Source organism: Saccopteryx leptura, chromosome 2 (genome assembly GCF_036850995.1).
Source record: "Saccopteryx leptura isolate mSacLep1 chromosome 2, mSacLep1_pri_phased_curated, whole genome shotgun sequence".
NCBI lineage: Eukaryota > Metazoa > Chordata > Mammalia > Chiroptera > Emballonuridae > Saccopteryx > Saccopteryx leptura.
In genome coordinates, this window is record NC_089504.1 from 131,341,218 (window position 1) to 131,361,158 (window position 19,941).

Genomic DNA, 19,941 nt, shown 5'->3' on the forward strand with positions numbered 1-19,941 from the left:
CCTACCCTGTTCATTGTAGCGCACTATTTTGTGAGTAGTTTTGCACTCCATCGTCCTTTGCTACTGTTAATCTCCATCCTCTCCCCCCCTTTCTTTTTGTTGTTGTCACAGTTTAAATTTGGTTTTATTGTGTTCTTCTTGGAGCTTTTACTTGTGGCTGTGTTTTTTTTTTTGTTGTTCTTTGTATCTGATTGGAGAATCCCCTTTAGTAATTCCTGGAGTGGGGGTTTTATGATGATAAATTCCCTCGTCTTTTCTGTATCTGTGAATGTTTTTATTTCTCCTTCATATTTAAAGGATAGCTTTGATGGGTATAGTATTCTTGGCTGGAAGTTCCTCTCTTTCAGGACTTTAAATATTGGGGTCCACTCTCTTCTAGCTTGTAGAGTTTCTGCTGAGAAATCTGATCATAATCTAATGGGCCTTCCTTTATATGTTGTATTCTTCTTTTCCCTGGCTGCCTTGAGAATTTTTTCTTTGCCATTGGTTTGTGCCAATTTCATTATGATATGCCTTGGAGTAGGTTTGTTGGGGTTAAGAAAACTCGGAGTTCTGTTTGCTTCTTGAATTTGCTTCTTGGTTTTAGTTCTTTCCACAGGCTTGGGAAGTTCTCATCTATTATTTGTTTGAGTATGTTCTCCATTCCATTTTCTCTCTCTTCTCCCTCTGATATACCTATTATTCTTATGTTATTCTTTTTGATGGAGTCAGATAATTCTTGTAGGGCTATCTCATTTTTTAAAATATTTGAGTCTCTTTCTTCTTCTCTCTGTTGTGCCTCAAGTTGCTTGTCTTCTATTTCACTAATCCTACCTTCTATCTGGCCTGTTCTATTAGCTAAGCTTGTTACCTCATTTTTCAGCTTGTGAATTGAGTTTTTCATCTCTGTTTGATTTGTTTTTATAGTTTCAATTTCCTTGAAAATATATTCTTTGTGTTCGTTGAGTTGTTTTCTGAGCTCCCTAAATTGCCTTTCTGTGTTTTCTTGTATATCTCGGAGGATTTTTAGGATTTCTATTTTAAATTCTCTGTCATTTAGCTCCAAGGTTTCCAATATATTAAATTTTTTCTCCATAGATTTTTCCTCATCTAGCTGTGTTACCTCTCTTTCTTTTGTATCCATGATATTCGATTTTCTCTTCCTTAATGGCATCTGAGGGTGGTTTTGTTGATAGTATTAATGAGATTTAATAAAGAATAAAAAGTTAAAAAAATAAAAAATCGAAAAGTTGTTTTTAAAAAAAATTAATAATTAAATAAATAAAAATAAAATAAAATAAAAATTAAAAAAAAGGAAATTATTCTCCCCCCTCCTTTTTTCCTCTCCTCTCCTCTCCCCTCTTTCTTGAGAAAATCTTGTGGTGAACTGTGAATTATATTGTACTAAATAGAACAAACAATGCTTGTAATGGAGGGCCTGAATTGGGGAGAAGTAATAAAGGGGGGAAAAAAGGGGGGGTATGGACCCACAAAAAGCAAATAAGGAAAAAATTTGGGTCAAGAATAAAATGATTTGCTTTTAGGTGTTGGTTGACTAAGAGTTATGATGAGAGGAATAAGAGGGAAACAGGAAAATGGGGGGACAAATTAAAAAATTACTATTGTATTTAGTGGAACAAGAACTAGATAAAATGGAGAGCCAGGGATGGGAGCACTGCTAGTGTGTTAAAAAGGTGAAGTAAAAACCCCCCAAAATGCCACAAACATAAGTTTGAGTCCCAGATAAGATATTGTTCGTTATTGAGGTTTGAATGAGAGGAGACATAAAGGAGAAAGGAAGAAACTAATATAGAGGGAGAAAAGAAAGAGAGAGAGAGAGAAAAAAGAGGGAACCACTAAAAGAAGAAAAAAGAAAAAAGAGAAGAGAGAGAGAGTTAAGGGTTTTGGAGTGCAACCCTCATAGAGAGAAAGGAAGAGGAAAGAAAAGATAATGGGAGATGTAACACTTATGGGTAGTGTAGTTCAAGGAGAGGAAAGAGTAAGACCGGCAGAGAGTTAAATGACCAAATTGGAGGAGGAATAAAAAATATCAAGAATGAAGATAAGAGAAACAAACGAACAAATATAATAAAATGGGATAGGCTATAAAGTCTGCAGATTATTCTTGATTTTGAGAGGTTATCTTCTTGCTTTTTCTTTTCTCTCCCTCTTCCTGGTCGGTGACTCTGTACCTCGAGTTCTGCCCCTTTGGCACGCTCAGGTAGAGGTTTGCAGTTGTTAAGTCTCTATGGCGATGTCGTGTATTGTGCTTCAGTCTCGTTGGCAGTCGAGGCTCATTAGCATTTATAGGCTCCACCAGTGAGAGAGTCCGTGTTCCTAGAGCCTTTCTCCTAGTCTTTCCTTCCTCAATTAGTAGCCTGATAATCCAGCTATGGGGTTGCTGCTGCCTCCTCTGCCTGGATAGTAAGAGGCTCAAAAAGCTGGCAAATCCCCACTCTATTCCCACTCAGCACAGGGCTCTGGGTAAGACTCAGTCAGTCAGAGCTGCTAGCGTAATCAGGCGGGGCTTCCACCCACTCAAAAACCTCTGGCTCTGCCACTCTGTGGGATAACACGGGCACGGGCGCGCACTGCCGAGGCACTTGGAGGAATCTCTTGCCCACTATCTGCTCACGCAGATCAGGATATCAGGCCAGCAGTCTCACACTCTGAGTGAAACTCCCACCTGCACGGAAAAGTTCCAGCGTTGGAATTGGCTCTCGCTCTGTCCCCGGGCGTGGCTTTTTCAAGGCGCTGGGGTGGCCTGAGATTCCGCTTTTTGGCCCACACAAAGGCCCCTGACTCTGCCCCTCTGTGGGATAACACGGGCGGGCACTGCCGAGGCACTCAGAGGAATCTCTCACTCACTATCTGTGCGCGCAGACCAGGATATCAGGCCAGCCGCCTCACCTTCTGATTGAAACCCCCACCTGCACAGAAAAGTTCCAGTGTTGGAATTGGCTCTCGCTCCGTCCCCATGCGCGGCTTTCCCAGGGCGCTGGGGCGGCCCAGAGATTCCACTTTCGGCCCACACAGAGGCCTCTGACTTTGCCCCTCTGTGGGGTAACATGGGCGCCCACTCCTGAGGTGCTGGGAGGAATCTCTCGCTCACTCTCCGTGCGCGCAGACCAGGATATCAGGCCAGCCGCCTCACCCTCTGAGTGAATCCCCTTCCCGCACGGAAAAGTTCCAGCGTTGGAATTAGTTCTCGCTCCCTCTCCATGCGCGGCTTTCCCAGGGCGCTGGGGCAGCCCGGAGATTCTACTTTCGGCCCACACAAAGGCCTCTGACTCTGCCTCTCTGTGGGACAACACGGGTGCACACTCCCGGGGCTTTGGAAGGAATCTCTTGCCCACTATCTGCGCACGCCAACCAGGAGATCGGGGAAAATGGCTGCCCCGCTTGTCTTTCTTTGTCTGGGTTTGGCGCGAGTGTTAGCTTGTATTGCCTGGGTTGCCACAGGAACAATTTTTCCTCGGCTTGGATCTCTGTGCCACAGCCTGGTTCGGCCGTTTGTGCCGCGGCCTGGATCTATTCACCCCCTTTGCCCGCCTCAGTTTTTTATATTCTCAGTTCCCAGTGAAAGCCGCCCTGTTTAGGTTAGTGAGGAAGGCGGAGCATTTCTTACTCCCTATTTTCTTCGGGGTTCGATTATATATTTAGCCAATTTTTTGCTCGACCATACCTTCGGGTGTATTGCGAAACATCTGGAGGCTCCAAGGATAGGTTTTTCTGTTTCTGGTTGAAGATCTTGTTGAGTTTTGGGGGAGATTTATCGGTATCACTTCCTACCACGCCATTACTCTGATGTCATCTCAATTTGTATCACAACTAAGGTGTTGATGCATCAACTATGAGTTGATGCTTCTCATCTCTCTCCCTTCCTGTCTGTCTGTCCCTGTCTGTCCTTCTCTCTCTCTCTCTCTCTCTCTTTCTCTCTCTTGCTATATATATATATACATAGCTGTTTAAATATAGAATTGTTAAGATCTGTCTCGAGTCCTTGAAATAGGCCTTTACAAGAGACTTGAAGATTAACTTCATCAGTTCCACAATAAATCTTCCTCTGCTATATAGCTATATCTTAAACCCAGATACGTATTTTTCTTAGTTACCACAGAACTATCCTCTAGTTGCCTACTGGATATCTCTCTCTTTTTTCTTTTTTTTTTTAAGTCCCCCTTAAAATGAACAGGACCACAGTTGAATTTGGTGTCTTTCCTTCCTACTCCTCAACCACTATCACCATGAACTTCCTAGTTTTCTTGCATTCTCCATATCAGGAAACAACACCAGCATTCATCCAGTTACAGAAGTCACCTCTGTGGGTGGAGCGCAGAGCGCATTCCTAGCAGCTGTGGCCGATGCAATACTGTGAGAATACTCCAGCTCCCACAAGCCTCCTGGGCATACCCAGGAAGGAAGCTCGCCCACTATAAGGCAGTGACTTAGCGCCAACCATGCAGCTCCCTGATCTTTTCAGCCATTGGCTATGAAGGACATGCTGTAACACCCTATAGGCTGAACCCATGTATATAAGCTAGCTTACTTCCTGAATAAAGTGGATCTGCATCACTGAGCCTGGTCCCCGGAGTCAGGTCTTTGCGTCTCCGTCATCCTCACCCTTGGCAGGACTTGTCCACAACCTCCATATCCAAGCAAACCATTAAGTCTTGATAAGACATCTTCCAAATAATCTGACTTCACATCTCTCTAGTTCATCTACTATTCTCCAGCTCTAATCCTACTCTAGTTCAAACCATCAACCTCTTTCACTTAGATCAGGGGTCCCCAAACTACGGCCCGCGGGCCGCATGCGGTCCCCTGAGGCCATTTATCCGGCCCCCGCCGCACTTCTGGAAGGGGCACCTCTTTCATTGGTGGTCAGTGAGAGGAGCATAGTTCCCATTGAAATACTGGTCAGTTTGTTGATTTAAATTTACTTGTTCTTTATTTTAAATATTGTATTTATTTCAGTTTTGTCTTTTTACTTTAAAATAAGATATGTGCAGTGTGCATAGGGATTTGTTCATAGTTTTTTTTATAGTCCGGCCCTCCAACGGTCTGAGGCACAGTGAACTGGCCCCCTGTGAAAAAAGTTTGGGGACCCCTGACTTAGATTATTCCAACAGCCACTTAATGTGTCTCCCAGACTCCAGTTTTGCCACCTTTCACAAACTTCTTCACATTGCAACCAATTTTATCTCTCTAGAATACATATCTAATCATGTCACTCCTTGGCCTCAAATACTTTATAAACTTCAATATACATAAAAAATTACTTGGCAGTGTTGTAAAAAAAATTGGGGACTTTAACTCAGTAGTGATTTGACTCAATAGATCTGGGGTAAAATATAGGAATGGGCATATTTTTCTAGGAATGAATATTTTTAACAAGACTCCTAGGTGATTCTGAAGTAGGTAGTCCCATACTTTAAGGCATAATGTTTAATGGCTCACCAGTTCTCCTATAATAGAGTTCACACTGTTAACTAACATGTCTGCCAATGCTGTATACAATCTGGCCACTGCATACCTTTCCAGCTTCATTAGTGACCATCACCTCCAGTACCCTAGGCTTCATTTATACTGAATTTAAAATTATACCCATTTTTAAAGAGAACATACCACTACTAGCCTCTGCTCTCCTCTGTTTATCCTACCCCTTCTATCTATCCCTTCTAGTGAACCAACTAAACACACACACCCTTCTGCCTTGCTAATTCCTATTTTCCATTCAGTTTAGACACCAATTCTTCTAGGCAGATTACTAATTCCCAAGTCAGAGTTAAGTACTCCTTCTAAGGACTACCATAGCCTCCTGTATTTTCCCCTACCACAGTGCTTATCTAAAGTAGTCTACTGACTTATTTGTCCTACTGAATCACTGTCTTGTTCTCCAGTGACTCTCCCAGTGCTTAGTACTGTACCTGAAATATATTAGGCACTTAATAAAAATTTATTGAATAAAAAAAAATAACTTTTACTTATAAGAAGTATGAATGAAGTTAAGAGGAACAGGTTAAAAAACTGTATTTATGCAACAGAAACTATGTATATACCAATGAACAAGTGCCAGAAGGGACTCTAGAAAAATAACTGTAGTAAATGAAATAGGAGGAAAATGAACAAAGGATGTGAATAAGCAATTCACAACAGAAAAATCCAAGTGGCTAACAAGAACAAAAAAGGATATTTATTCTCATTATCAACTAGACAAAATGTTATTATTCCATACCCATCAAAATGGCAAAGCTGTAAATTTGATAATACCAAGTTTTGGCAAGGATATAGAGAAATGCAATCTCACACTGTGGATGAAAGGGTAAGTTAAAGGTATATTCCTACAAACTCTAGTATATAAGGATGTCTTTTTAACATTGTTTACAACAGTGAAAACAATGGAAATAATCTAAATGTCCATCAGTAGTGGCATGTGTCAATGGAATACTTCAAAGCATTTAAAAAGAACTTAGTTACACATATGAATATACACAGTCCTTCACAATAAAGAATAAAGAATTAGTAAAAAAAAAAAAAAAAAAAAAAAGAATTAACATCAACAATGTCAATTTTGAGCAATCAGGATTAAAAAAACAAAGGACCCAACACAGAAAATAAACAAAGGGTAATGGTGTAACTATCATTTGATGATCTTAATCTGCTAACATTTTTCCAATAAATTTCTTGTCATTAAGTTTGATACATAATCTATTTAGCTACTATTTCTCACTTCACACAAATTCATTAAAATAAATAAATTCATTAAATAATTTCTTTCAGTTTTAGCAGTACTGACTGAAAAGTACTATTTTTTTAGCTTTTTGTTGGGATTGTAACCTTATTCATTTCTACATCAGTACTATATCTACAAAATCCTGAATATCATTCAAACTAATTTCATATTTTAAATTTTTACTTAAATAATATAATTTTCACCCACCATCTATTCATAGTGAAGTTATTTCTTCATAAGGCCAAAGAGGTGGTTCTAATAAATCAAAATAATTAAAAATGCTTGGTTACTAATTAAAGACATAAACTCATTACTTTTTATTAACATATTCCTAGGCAGAGCTTCACATTTATTTTTATTAAATGGAATGTCCTTACACTTACTTGACTTAAATCTCTAACATGACATTATGCTTTTTAATACCAATTTTAAATTTTCCAAAGCTTTTATGGTGCATTTGATTAAGATTTTTACTTTCTGTATGTTAGTTCATCTTGACTGCAGTGCAATTGAATAATGAAAATTCTTCAAGAATGTTAGTCATTAAAGCAAAGTTTTTCACAAAATTAATGTTAGCTAATCCCTTTGCCAAACTAGAATAAAAAGAAAGAGAAAAATACATATATAATGAAGGATATGCCGACATACAGCAATGGCAGTTTGTAAACTACATGTTGGTCATTTCAACCATAGTACTTGACCAATTTTAATCATTTAAATTTCAAATTCTTTATTTTTATCTCTTTATTTTTATTAAGTGAGAAGTGGGGAGGCAGAAAGACAGACTCCCACATGTGCCTTGACTTGGATCCACCTGGCAAGCCCCCTACCAGGTGATGTTCTGCCCTTCTGGGGTCATTCCTCCATTGCTCTGCAACCAAGCTATTTCAGCCCCTGAAGTGAGGCTATGGAGCCATCCTCAGCACTCGGGGCCAACTTGCTCCATCTGAGCAGTGGCTGTGGAAGGAGAATAGAGAAAGAGAAGGGAGAGAGGGAGGGGTGGAGAAGCAGATGGTCGCTTCTCCTGTGTGCCCTCACTGGGAATAGAACCCAGGACATCCATATGCTGGGCAGATGCTCTACCACTGAGCTAACCAGCCAGGGCCTTCAATTTCAAATTCTTTAGCTATAGTTCCCTAACTTTTTCAAAAAGAAATTTGCCTATTAGTTTTATTAGTATCATTTGGGGTTACTAAATATGTCCTCCATTCCTTGGACCAATGGACATGCTTTTCTACTGTCACTCCTAAATGCTGAACTATCAAACAATCCTTACATCCATTCTTTTACAAGCCATTTGTATTTTCTGAAAACAATAACACTTATTTTTCATTCCAACAGTCTGGAAGTACAAGGCTATCTATTTCTTCCTTTGACGAACATGACAGTTTTTCTCCAATGACTGGTCACTCAACAATTTTGAAATTTGTTTCCATTAGCTTAGATATACCATAATTTTTATTCCTATCACTATTTCTGTGTCTATTATAAATTTCTTCCAATTTAAAAAAACTTAATAAGTCACTGTGTTACTTTGGCATTTTAAGGATCAGAACTTGATAAACAATTTTGTAATGTCAGAAAAATTCACAATACTACTTGGGGGTTAACATAAAATTTTTCTTAATGATTATAATATGATTTTTGAATTGGCATAACATTTTTTTTTAAATCAGGGCTTATATAGATGATGTATTATAGAATTCTACACCCAAAACCTATATAACTTTATTAAACAATGTCACCCCATTAAGTTCAATAAAAAAAAGAAGGAAGCTTAGCTATGAATATGAAGTACCATACAGACTGATTTGGGAGAAGGTATTAGACTTTGCTTCTCTTCATAGAAGCATACTGTTATTTTCTTTCCCTCTTTCTTTTCCTTCTTCCTCCCTTCCTCCTTTCCCTCCCTCCCTCCCATCCTCTCTCTCTCCTTCCTTCCTTCCTTCCTTCCTTCCTTCCTTCCTTCCTTCCTTCCTTCCTTCCTTCCTTCCTTCCTTCCTTCCTTCCTCCCTCTTTCTTTTCCTCCCTCCCTCCCTTCATCCTCTTCCCTCCCTCCCTCCCTCCATTTAAGTTTTTATGGGAGTGAGTGTCATAAATTGAGATGTGAGTGTTTCGGCTTACGCCATTAGCATCATACTTACAGACTACGTGGAGAACTAGTTGGGTTGCATGCGGTGGAAGAATACACAGTACAATGTACAGTAGAGTATATTTATGTCCTTTTCCTCTTTCTGTTGCTTAGTTGTATTTTTATGTTCTAGATGATGATTTTACAACTGTGTTAGGATAGGTAAGTGACTTAAGCTAGGGTGTGTTTCAACTTACACAAAAATTCGGGTTACATCACTGTCGTAGGAATGGAACTGTATCGTAGCCTGAGGACCCCTGTAGCTACAAATATTTTAGAAAATATTCCTGAAGTCATCATTTGACACTGTTGAAGTCACTGGTTGCAATTCAGTAACTAAGATAAGTCAGTTGTCTAAAAATATTCTGGATAAAACTTATTCTGTTTATCACCAATACAACAAAAGTAAAATTGTTATTGATTGATTTTAGTGAGAGAGAAATGGAGAGACACACAGAAACATCGATCTGTTGCTGTATGTACCTTGACTGGGGATCAAACCTCTGTGCTTTGGGATGATGCCCTAATGAAATGAGCCATCCAATCAGAGCTCTTTTTTTTTATTTTTTACTTAAATTTTTTTTTTTTTTTTTTTTTACAGAGACAGAGAGAGAGTCAGAGAGAAGGATAGATAGGGACAGACAGGAATGAAGAGAGATGAGAAGCATCAATCATCAGTTTTTCATTGTGACACCTTAGTTGTTCATTGATTGCTTTCTCATATGTGCCTTGACCGCAGGCCCTCAGCTGACCAAGTAACCCCTTGCTCAAGCCAGCAACCCTGAGTCCAAGCCTGTGAGCTTTTGCTCAAACCAGATGAGCCTGCGCTCAAGCTGGTGACCTCAGGGTCTCGAACCTGGGTTCTTCCGCATCCCAGTCCGACGCTCTATCCACTGCGCCACTGCCCAGTCAGGCTACTTAAAATTTTTTTTAATTTTTTTATTTTTTCAATTACAGTTGACATACAATATTATATTACTTTTGGATGTACAACCCAGTGATTAGACATTATATAACTTACTAAGTGATCATCCTGATAAATCTCATACTCATTTGACACTAGACAATTTTTACAATATTGACTCTATTCCCTATGCCCGTGATGGTGAACCTTTTTATAAAAACTGCCCACTTTTGCAGTGCTGGTCAACCTGGTCCCTCCTGCCCACTAGTGAGCAGGTCCAGCTTTCATGGTGGGCCAATTGCGACTAGTGGGCGGGAGGGACCAGGTTGACCAGCACTGCAAAAGTGGGCGGTTTTTATAAAAAGGTTCACCATCATGGCCCTATGCTGTAGTTTACATCCCTGTGAATATTTTGTAACTACCAATTTGTACTTAATCCCTTCACTATTTCACACATCTCCCCAAAACCCCTCCCACCTGGTAACTATCAAAATGTTCTCTGTATCTATGAGTCTGTTTCTTTTCTGCTTATTCATTTGTTTTGTAGATTCCATTGTTGATACGTATTTATTGCCATTTTATTGTTTACCTTTTTTAATCTTTTTTTTTTCTTTCTTAAAGAAGACCCTTTAACATTTCATGTAACACTGGTTTGGTGGTGGTGATGAATTCCTTTAGTTTTTCTTGTCTGGGAAGCTCTTTATATGTCTATTGATTCTAAATGATAGCTTTGCTGTGTAATCTTGGTTGTGGGTCCTTGCTTTTCATCATTTTTAATATTTCTTTTTTTTTTTTTTTTGTATTTTTCTGAAGCTGGAAACGGGGAGGCAGTCAGACAGACTCCCGCATGCGCCAGACCGAGATCCACTCGGCATGCCCACCAGGGGGCGATGCTCTGACTATCCAGGGTGTCGCTCTGTTGCGACCAGAGCCACTCTAGCGCCTGGGGCAGAGGCCAAGGAGCCATCCCCAGTGCCCGGGCCATCTTTGCTCCAATGGAGCCTTGGCTGCAGGAGGGGAAGAGAGACAGAGAGGAAGGAGGGGGGGAGGGGTGGAGAAGCAGATGGGCGCCTCTCCTGTGTGCCCTGGCCGGGAATCGGACCCGGGACTTCCACATGCCAGGCTGATGCTCCACCACTGAGCCAACCGGCAGGGCCACTTTTAATATTTCTTGCCACTCCCTTCTGGACTGCAAAGTTTCTTTCTTTCTTTTCTTTCTCTCTTTTTCTTCCTTTCTTTCCTCTTTTTTTTTTTTTTTTTGCCTGCAAAGCTTCTATTGAAAAATCAGCTAACAGTCTTATGAGAGCTCCCTTGTAGGTAACCAACTGCTTTTCTCTTGCTGCTTTTAGAATTCTCTTTGTCTTTGCCCTTTGGCATTTTCATTATATGTTCTTTGTGTAGGCCTCTTTGGGTTCATGTTCTTTGGGATTCTCTGCACTTCCCGGATTTATATGTTTATTTCCTTCACCAGATTAGGGAAGTTTTCCATCATTATTTTTTCACATAGGTTTTCAATTCCTTGCTCTGTCTCTTCCCCTTCTGGCACCCTCATCATGCAAATAATGGTATACTTGAAGTTGTCCCAGAGGCTCCGTACACTATCCTCATTCGTTTAGATTTTTTCTTTTTGCTGTTCTAATTGGGTATATTCTGCTTTCTTATCTTCTAAATCTCTAATTTGATCCTCTGCTTCATCTACTCCAGTGTTGATTCCCTGTAATGTGTTCTTTTTTAATAAGATTCTATTTCTTGAGTTTTAGAGAGAAAGGTGGGGAACAGAGGAGGAAGCATCAACTTGTATTGATAGTTGCTTCTCGTATGTGCTTTGAGTGGGTTTTGAACTGGTGACCTCACTATTCCAGGTCAACACTTTATTGACTGCACCACTACAGGTTAGGCTGTAATGTATTTTTCATTCCAGTTCATGTATTCTTCATTTCTGACTGGTTCTTTTTTGTTTTCTAGTTCCATTTTTGTTTCCTATCTCTTTGGTGAAGTTCTAAGTTCATCTACTCTTTCCCTAAGTTTATTGAACATCCTTATAACTAGTGTTTTGACCTCTAAATCTAGTAGATTACTTCTCTGCATTTTGTTTCTCTTTTTTGGAGTTTTGTTCTGTCCTTTCATTTAGGATGTTTCTTTGTCTCCTCATTTTTGCAGCCTCCTTGTGTTTGTTTCTATTTATTAGGTAGAGCTGCTATGTCTCTTGGGCTTGGTAGAGTGGCCTTATGTAGTAGATGTCCATACAGGGTTCAGTGGCATGGCTTCCCCATTCACCTGACTGGGCACTCCAGTCGCATTTTCCTCCCTACACCCCATGGGTTGTGTACAACCTCCTGTTATAGTTGAGCCTTGAATGCTGTTGGCAAGTCACTGGGATTTACTCCAAGGCTGATTAGCTGCAAGGAGACTGCAAACACCATAGAGGATGAGCTGTGAGTGGGCCCACCCCACGGAGCAGGACTTACTTGAGCAGGGCTCTGGTGCCACTAAGTCCTCACCGTAAGTGTGTTGCTTGTGGAGGTGCTTCATGGTAGTTTGAAGCTATCTACCAGGTGTGCTGGCTCTGGAGCTTCCCAAGGAGTGCAGGCTAAGGTGAGCTGCCACCTGTGTTCTGCCTGAGCCACTCAGCATAAGCTACAAAGTGATCTGCAAATGGCTGGGCTTGGAGGTGCTCAGGAGAGACCAAACTGTGAACAAAAGCCAGCTGGGACCAATTAGCAAGAGATACAGGGCATATAAGCCAGATGCTGCCTGTTTCAGAAACTTTAAGAAAGTCTGAAGCATGAGCCAAGACAGGCCATTCGTATGGAAAAGCCACTGGAAATAGCTTGAATGGGCCCAAAAGTTGGGTGGGGTGTGGTCTCAGGAAGTCACTAGGGCAGGGCAAACAGTGTTAGCCTGGTTGATGGAGTCTCAGATGGGGGGTAGGAGCTCGAAAAAGAAACAATGGCCTCTGCCAGCACTTCATTCTAGGAGAAAGCTGCCCTTCCAGCTCTCATCTTGTGGCCAGATAATTCGGTTCCTCCCCATGTGTCCCTGGTGCCTTTCAAGCTTCTGCCCCAGCACTGGAGCTCAGAGTGAATGGGTTTGAGAAGGCTTGTGTACAAGCCTTTAAAGAAGATTGCCTGGGCCTGACCAGTGGTGGTGCAATGAATAATGGGTCAACCTAGGGTGATGAAGTTCCAGGGTCAAAACTCCAAGGTTACTGGCTTGAGCATAGGCTCATTCAGCTTAAGCATAGGCTCACCAGCTTGAGTGCAGGGTCACTGGCTTGAGCATGGGATCATTGACAAGATGTCATGGTCCCTGGCTTGAGCCCAAAGGTTGCTGGCTTGAAGCCCAAGGTCACTGGTTTGAGCCCAAAGGTTGCTGGCTTGAAGCCCAAGGTCATTGGCTTGAGCAAGGGGTCACTGGCTTGGCTGGAGCCCCCTGGTCAAGGCATGTATGAAAAAGTAATCAATGAACAAATAAAATGCCACAACTACGAATTGATGCTTCTCATCTCTCTCCCTTCCTGTCTGTCTCTTTTTCTCTCCCTATTTAAAAAAAAGGAATGGCTAGGATTCCAGCAGCCCTCCATCTCACTCAGCCACAATCCAGCTGTTTTTCACAGACAGAAGTTATGGGGATTTCTATTCCTGGTCCTGAAACTCTGGTCTAGGTGCCTGGTATGGGGCTGGGACCCCTCACAACTGAGAAGGGACCTCCATAACCAAGATATACAGTGGTGGGATTCAAACAATTTAACAACCGGTTCTCTGCCCTAATGACTGTTTTAAGTATAAAAAAATGATATACCCAAAGGTAGTTTATTATTTCATGCATTTAATACTTAAATAAGAATAATAAAAGAGGTACACAAACTAGATTATGTTATAAGAAAGACTCTTAAAATATTAAATAATACCTGACAAAAGAATAATAAAACTGTTATTTAAGATATTTCCAATGGCAGCTTATCACCTTCTGGTTGTTTGGCATTTTTTCTCTTTACGTTATATGTTTGTTTACTGAAGTAACAAACGTGAGGAAAAACATAGTATTTCATCAAAGGTATAACGAGTTTTATGAAGTGAATAAATAAATATTACAAGCCTAGTTCCATCAAATTATTTTTACCTATGGACATAATGAACATTACTATGAGTGCTTAGAATATGCTGTTTATGCAGGTGAATGTTAAAAAAGAGTAAGGAGGCCCTGGCCGGTTGGCTCAGCAGTAGAGTGTTGGCCCAGCGTGTGAAGTCCCAGGTTCGATTCCCAGTCAAGGCACCCAGGAGAAGCGCCCATCTGCTTCTCCACCCTTCCCCCTCTCCTTTCTCTCTGTCTCTCTCTTCCCCTCCCACAGCCAAGGCTCCATTGGAGCAAAGTTGGCCCAGGTACTGAGGACGGCTCCATGGCCTCCGCCTCAGGTGCTAGAATGGCTCCAGCCACAACGGAGCAACACCCCAGGTGAGCAGAGCCTTGTCCCTGGTGGGCATGCCAGGTGGATCCTGGTTGGGCGCATGCGGGAGTCTGACTGCCTCCCCACTTAACTTCGGAAAAATACCAAAACAAAAAAAAAGAGTAAGAAATATAAATTTTTGATTTCCACACTGGGCAGCTGCCCAGGCACCCACCTTAGAGAGAACCCTGATTAGAAATGCCATTTTAACAATCGTTTCACCAAACTCAACGATAAATTAGGTATCAATTCTGCCAAACCAGTGCAAACTGGCTGAATCCCACCACTGGAAATATCCATTCTGATTTATGTTTACCCACGCATAAATGTGTGGGTGTAGGACCAGCTCGTTTTGTGTCTCCACCCTTCCTACCAGTCTACATGGGGCTTCTTTGTATCCTTAGTTGGAGGACTTCTGTTCAGCTAAATTTCAGGCAATCTTGAATGATGGTTGTTCTATAGTTTAAATTTTGATGTAGTTGTGGGAAGATAAGAATACCACATTTACTTACGCCACCATCTTGACCAGAAGTGGCGAGATGGCACACATTTTAAACTAAAATAGTTATCTTGCTTTTTGTTTTATACCTATACCTTCAGTATAACTTACTATTTCTTGAAAATTCTACTATCAGTTTAATTTTTTCAGCCATATTTCATAAAATCAGACTATGAATAAATGCTTGATTAAAATTTCATTCAATGAAAAAGACACATCTGCCAAAAAAGTGTAGTTCAGACATGATGGTTGGTGGATATTTTTGTTTATGTTAACTAGTAAAACAAAAGTGAAACAGTGAAGAAACATGTTGGAACATCATTTATGAATTGGAAAATAGTCAACACTAGAAGAATACTTCCTCAATTTTTTGTGCTCCTCACAATGTCAAGGCCATAAATGTGACACATCTTTAATTCTATATTATTGACATTTTCTCCATAAGTCTACTGCCTATTTTTGTAAATAAGGTTTTACTGGAACATGACCACACACATTTTAAATGTAAGGGTTCTGAGTAGTTGTGACAAAGACTATACATGCTAGAAAGCCTAAAATATTTATTATTTGGCCATTTACAGAAAAAGTTGCAGATAACTGATCTAGAAAATCAACAAAACATAAACTAAGCCCTGATTTGTAGCATTTGCCTATTTCTATGGAACACTCCTGTGCAGCTAATTCATGCTACAAATGTGACATCTCTGAACAGAGTTGGGAAGAGATGCATACATTATACAGCATTTCCATAATACAGAGAAACAACCCCAAAAGCAGAGTTATTTGTAAAATGAAGTTAAAAAAAGAAGTGATGGGTTTTGAATATTTACCTGTTTTTAACATATTTAACTGTAAATTTTTTAAATTTTATTTTAATAGTGGTTATGCTTAGTAATTGGATTATAAAATCCATCCAAATTTAGCAATCGGCCTTGCAAACTCGTAAAAGCAAACTGAGTGTACTATTGACTCTATTTTCTTTCTTTTTTTCAATTTTTCCATTGAGAGAAAGAGACAGGAAGGGAGAGAGGGAGAGAGAAGCATCAACTTGTTCCACTTAGTTGTATACATCATGGGTTTTCTGGTATGTGCTCCGACCAAAGATCAAACCCATGACCTCCGCACTCTAGGAGGATGCTCTCTGCACTGAGCAACCCGCCCAGGACCTGCTAACTCTATTTTCAAATGGGTATTAAGGGAGGCTTTGGGAGAGCAAGTAATTTGGCTAAGTTCGTAAGCGGCCGAGTCACGATTCAAATCTAGGCCCAAAACTCTGACTCAGGTTCGGCTTCTTGGTAAATAGGGCCAATTGGCTTAAATTTTTTCTTTGTTTGTTTAATCTGCAGGGGAGGGCATATATTGCAGTAACTCTACATGCAAGGGAATGCATTTTCTGAAGCACCATCTTATATTGATATTGCATACTCGTTTACATTCCCATGTTGAATGCCAGTTTTGCTAGAGTCTTGATGCTTGACACCTATCCAGAAATCAGTCTAGGCTGGATAGTTGAAGGAAGAAAGGAACAACTGGGTGGCCTATCCATCACCTGCTGTAGGAAATTTCTCTTCTTAAAAAATTTCCTTAATTGCTTTAAGAAATGTAAATACAGGTGTTTAGTGCCACGAGCCCCTTATAGTACTATACTATACGAATTCCGAAAAGCTTCAGAAAGTTTGCAGTCTGAAATCTTGCTACACCTAGGGTGCAGAAAAAAGGAAAGGACACCAACAAAGAACACTCTTTCGCCCCAGGGAACTGGTTTGGGGCAAGAGTTTGGGGGCAGGATGACCAAGTGCCAGGCCTTTTAAAGTTCTCTACCTACCTTTCACACAGCTCTTAGCTGCTGGAAAACTTAAGAGATCTGCTTCGTCCAGCCCCTTCATTAATGTGAGGAAATTCTAGTGAGGAGAAGCCTCTTGATGAACATCAAGCGGTCGAAGGCAGGTTTAATTTATAGCTCTTTCCACTATACAACACGGCTTTCTCTAAAATATCCTCCCTGCAAAGAACTTACCCCGAAATCACCAGGAATCTGGCTGGGGACTGGCCTAGAGTTGAGCCTAGGATAAACCCCCAGTCTCTCCTGAGTCAAACTGCCGTAACTCTGAATCAGAGAGTTGATTAAGGTCAAAGTGGAGAAGCACAAAGCCCAAGGCGGTTAAGATACGCGGACTCCTCCGTGAGCAGCACAGAAGGTCAGACCCAGCCTCAGAAAAGGAACCCCGCCTCTCACAAGGCGAACACCGCCCCGGGAGCGACAGGACCAACCGCGAAAGCAGGGAACGCAGCCGGCAGCGCGCACGCTCTAACCGAGGCCGCAAGAGAGGCGGGCTGGCGTGCGCGCCCCCGCGGCGGTGGGGAGGGTTCAGGGCGGGGCTCTGAACCGGACCTGGGCGGGGCCGCAGGAGGTGTAGGTGCTGCGGCTAGGTCGCGACAGGTGCGCAAGACAGAGCGCCTGGGACCCGTGGCAGGGCTGGTAGCAGTGCAGAGAAAAGACCGCTTTTAGCCAGGTAAGGGCCTTCTCTCTCCACAACATCCACAGTCGGAGGGTGCGCGGAGACCTCGGCTTTCCTCCACACCTTCTTTCTCCCGCGACTTCTGGGACGAGGGTAATACAGAGTGTGAACCCCTCACCCTCAAAAGAAGGAGCGGAGCAACTGCTGATCCTCTGCTCTTTCCTCACTTTTGGTACTGATCTGTGGTTGGAAGTAATTACAAAGGGCTGAGACTTTGTTGCCTGAAGGCTCATAGGAATTCCTTTTTCTTCAGTCAGGAACACTCCTTTTTAACTATGTTTTTTTGTTTGTTTTGGGGTTTTTTTGTTTGTTTGGTTGGTTTTTGGTTTGGTAGAGGAAGGTGGAAGTTCATCTAAATTCAAAATAATCTCCCAGGGAAATAGTATTATGATATTCAACTGCTCTTTTCCCTTCTTCGTTTTCAGCCATTCCCTCCCTCTTCGATTTTTCTGCCCTTCCATTCTTCCAGTTGCACTATGTTAAAGACACCTATATCCTTTTGAGGTATGTTGAGAATATAGCAGTCCTTGCAACTGGATGTATCATCTTGGAGTCGCTATCATGTATGTATTGCTGGCACCTGTCACCAACTTATGTAGGTGCTAATATTATAGGTAATTGTACACCTCTGGCTACACTTACTAAACTCGAAGTTGTAGGTGCTAGGAGCCAACCATCTGGCTCCCATCCTTGCCTCCTTCTGGTGCTTTCAACAAGGAGTGTAGCTGATCCTGGTGAGAGATATTTGAAGTACTATTGTCTTTCACTTAATTTCAGCTTTCAAAAGCCTGCTTAATCAAGATGGTTCTATGAACTTGACTTTCTAAGTTAGTCAGGGTACTTAGGAAGTTATCAGCCTTTAAGATAATGCCTCTTTAGGGTAGAGGTCTTTTGCATTAGAGTCATTCTTTTGCTCTCTCTCTCTCTTTCATATAAGAGAACGTTTATTTAGAAAGTCACAGGGGTAGAAGTGAATGGTAGAGAAAATGGGCTCAGGAAACAAGTCACAGAGGCAAAAGGAGGGCCCTTGGAGCTTAGGTAGGAAAAAGGTAAAGGTAACAAGTCTGGGAGCATCTGGGGGTGGGGGAGAAGAAAGGCGAAGGTGTGCTCTGGAGAGAGAAAGAGATTGCTCTCAATTTAGGTGGTTAAATGAAATACTTTCTATCTGCATACTTACTAATACTATTCACTAATGATAAATACTTTAGGAACCATGAAATAACACTTTCTTCTGAGGTCTGATATAGGCACAAAAAATGATGACCCTCAACAAACATTTCTAAGTTTCTGTGGAGTTATAGCCTGGCTGAAGGATGATCTTGTTTTAGGTGGACCTTCAAGAAGGTATAGAGTTAGCAGGAGAGAAGGTTTTAAAGAAAAGAAAGTGTGCATGCATATATATTTCTTTATTTTGCATCAATAGAAAAACACAAGAACATTATACTGAGTGAAATAAGTAAATCAGAAAAGTTAAGAACTGTATGATTTCACACGTAGGTGGGATATGAAACTGAGACTCATGGACATAGACAAAAGTGAAGTGGTTACCAGGGGGAGGGGACAGTGGGGGAGAAGGATGTTGGGGAGGGGGAGGATGTAAAGAGGGACAAAAATAAGGTGACAGAAAATGATTTGACTTTGGGTGATGGGTATACAACATAGTCAACAGTTCAAATGCTATAGAAATGTCTACCTGAAACCTATGTATTCTTACTGATCAGTGTCACCCTGCTAAATTTAATTTTCTAAATAAAATTTTTTAAAAAGAAAAAAGAACCTAACCAGGCTGTGGTGCAGGGGATAGAGCATCGGACTGGGATTCAGAGGATCCAGGTTCAAAACCCTGAGGTTGCTGGCTTGAGCGCGGCCAACTCAACTCACTGACTTGAGTGTGGGATCATAGACATGACCCCATGGTCACTGGTGTTAGCCCAAAAAGTTCACTGGCTTGAAGCCCAAGGTTGCTGTCTTAAGAGGTCACTGGCTCAGGCTGTAGCCCCCCAATCAAGGCACATATGAGAAAGCAATCAATGAACAACTAAGGTGCCACAGCGAAGAGTTGATGCTTCTCATCTCTCTCCTTTCCGGTCTGTTTGTCCCTATATGTCCCTCTCTCTGTCTCTCTCTCTACTCTCTGTCTCTCACACTAAAGAAAAGAAAAAGAAAAACTCATAACATGGCAATACATACTTTAGAAGCATTTTCTTTTTTTGGATACATTTTTTTGAGTGCCTCTTGTTTTGTCATTTCTACTGTGGATTCAAAGTTCCAAATGTCCCTACTATAAAAAAGCTTGAAATCAAAGGTGTTGGACAGTTCAGTGGATACAATTTACAGTATTAGTGAGGTCAGTGCTATACCTGAGTGCTGTGGGAGCACAGATAATTTTATTTTAAATTCTAGTTTTCCTTAACAAAACAAAGTAAACAACTGCAATAGTAAAAACCTTTGAGTAATAAAGTTCTATTCAACTCATGAATTTGTATCATTCATATTTCTTATCTAGTATTGTGTCAGCATCACGACCTTTTGAAGATGGGATTAGGTTCTGTTTTTAATTCCGTAGCAGTTCAGTAAATAGTTGGTAAGGCTATTTTCATTGTTCTATAATAGGTCTGGAAATTTTGTTATCAGTAATCCCTGAACTGTTGAGCTACTGGGAAGAGAATAGAGTACTGGCAACAGTAAGAAAGCAGTGCCTTTTGGTAAAAATTGCTCCATTGTGT

The 19,941-nt window shown here is 41.1% G+C and overlaps 1 protein-coding gene across 2 annotated transcripts in view; it reads left to right on the forward strand.

Moving 5' to 3' along the window:
- The first annotated feature begins 17,083 nt into the window (after nucleotides 1–17,083).
- Nucleotides 17,084–19,941, forward strand: part of LIMA1 (LIM domain and actin binding 1) — a 115,301-nt gene continuing 112,443 nt past the window's right edge. Inside the window, exon 1 of one of the 2 annotated variants that reach the window (XM_066368772.1) lies at nucleotides 17,084–17,209. The gene's annotated coding sequence lies outside the window, so the exon portion shown is untranslated. The remainder of the gene's footprint in view (nucleotides 17,210–19,941) is intronic. The other variant, XM_066368770.1, reaches the window with a different exon arrangement.